Source organism: Eurosta solidaginis, chromosome 1, assembly GCF_040869045.1.
Source record: "Eurosta solidaginis isolate ZX-2024a chromosome 1, ASM4086904v1, whole genome shotgun sequence".
In the NCBI taxonomy this organism is placed as follows: Eukaryota; Metazoa; Arthropoda; class Insecta; order Diptera; family Tephritidae; genus Eurosta; species Eurosta solidaginis.
Window position 1 is genome coordinate 317,300,721 of NC_090319.1, and position 2,361 is coordinate 317,303,081.

A 2,361-nucleotide genomic window follows, 5' to 3' on the forward strand; every position below is an offset into this window, starting at 1 on the left:
AAACTATCATTTATGACACTTTTTGATAGTTAGAGTGTCAGCACTGATCCAGGAAAAGGAATGAGAGTGAGCAGTACGGCTATATACTTAATCAGTAGGCGATTTTGGTGTATAAGAAGGAGACAAAAACTCACACGTACACAGTTGTTTACATCACATTTGCGCAAGTCCCCTTAAGTTTGGGATAGAAAGTTTGTATGAGGCGCTGATCGTTAGGTTGACATTGCTGACAATCAGATGATAGTCATATCCCTACAAGAAACGCTGACAGTTTTACTAATCCACTCACACTTGTAATTGACAATGCTGATCCTGCAATGACGTAAACATTGATACTCAAATTTCTGTATGTTCCCTTGTTCGCTCACTCATGTCCGCATGTTCCCGACGACAGCCTATAATGATGAAAAAGGACTCAAACTGGGGAAGCTTCGGACACCTGGTACAGAACAAAAGAACATACAGCAGATCCCATTATGAATGTGAGACAGATACATAATTCTCAACGGAATTTTATGTATGCGAGAACAGTTTATCCGATTTAATCATGTTGTCACTACTGACAGTCATATGACAATCAAATGATTATCACGGTTGTTTTGTTATTTTTTAAATGCCGCCATTTTCAACCGACGAAAACCATATAAAAAATAAGTTTAAAAAATGAAAAAGAGAGCATTTCAAAGCTCCATGCTAAAAGAAAAAAATCGAAAATAATATTAAAAAATACCAAAAGCTGTCGGAATGTATGGGGCGCACTCAAAAAATTGATACGCAAAAAATAATAGTGGTTAGTGATGATTCATTTTTAAATGTGTTTCCGCATGAGGAAAGCGCTCTTCTGTTGTTTTGTTATTTTCTGAATTTAAATTGAACATTCTGAACTCGAATTCTTATAAAACTATTTATTTTAAATAAATAAGAAACACGTATGCTTTTATCACGTACAAAATTAAAAACGTAATGAAATAAAGTAAATAAAAAGCAAAAAACAATTTGTTTAATTTTTGGCGGAATATAACAATGGCCATTTATGGTAGTATAACAGTCAAACCTGATATCTACAGTAAACTATCATTTATGACACTTTTTGATAGTAATAGTGTCATCACTGATCCAGGAAAAGAAATGAGAGTGAGCAGTACGGCTATATACTTAATCAGTAGGCCATGTTGGTGTATAAGAAGGAGACAAAAACTCACACGTACACAGTTGTTTACATCACATTTGCGCAAGTCCCCTTAAGTTTGTGATAGAAAGTTTGTATGAGGCGCTGATCGTTAGGTTGACATTGCTGACAATCAGATGATAGTCATATGATAGTCAGTATTCTTGTAGGGATGATAGTCACCCTACAAGAATACTGACTATCATATGACTATCATCTGATTGTCAGTAATGTCAACCTAACGATCAGCGCCTCATACAAACTTTCTATCACAAACTTAAGGGGACTTGCGCAAATGTGATGTAAACAACTGTGTACGTGTGAGTTTTTGTCTCCTTCTTATACACCAACATCGCCTACTGATTAAGTATATAGCGGTACTGCTCACTCTCAATCCTTTTCCTGGATAGGTGTTGACACTCTAACTATCAAAAAATGTCATAAATGATAGTTTACTGTAGATATCAGGTTTGACTGTTATACTATCATAAATAACAATTGTTATATTCCGCCAAAAGGAAACAATGCTTTTTGTTTTTTATTTACTTTATTTCATTGCGTTTTTAATTTTGTACGCGATAAAAGCATACGCGTTTCTTATTTGTTTAAAATAAATAGTTTTATAAAAATTAGACTTCAGAATTTGTTATTTTCGATTTTTTTTCTTTTAGCATGGAGCTTTGAAATGCTTTCTTTTTCACTTTTTAAACTTATTTTTTATATGGTTTTCGTCGGTTGAAAATGGCGGAATTTAAAAAATAATAAAACAACCGTGATAATCATTTTATTGTCATATGACAGTCAGTAGTGACAACATGATTAAATCGGATAAACTGTTCTCGCATACATAAAATTCCGTTGAGAATTATGTATCTGTCTCACATGCATAATGGTATCTGCTGTACGTTCTTTTGTTCTGTACCAGGTGTCCGAAGCTTTCCCAGTTTGAGTCCTTTTTCATGATTATAGGCTGTCGTTGGGAACATGCGGACATGCGTGAGCGATCAAAGGAACATACATAAATTTGAGTATCAATGTTTACGTCATCGCAGGATCAGCATTGTCAATTACAATTGTGAGTGAATTTGTAAAACTATCAGCGTTTCTTGTAGGGCAGTATTCTTGTAGGGTTATGTCAGCTCCATAATTGTAGACTTTTCTGTGTGTTACTGTGGCATCACTGCAGTCCTCAA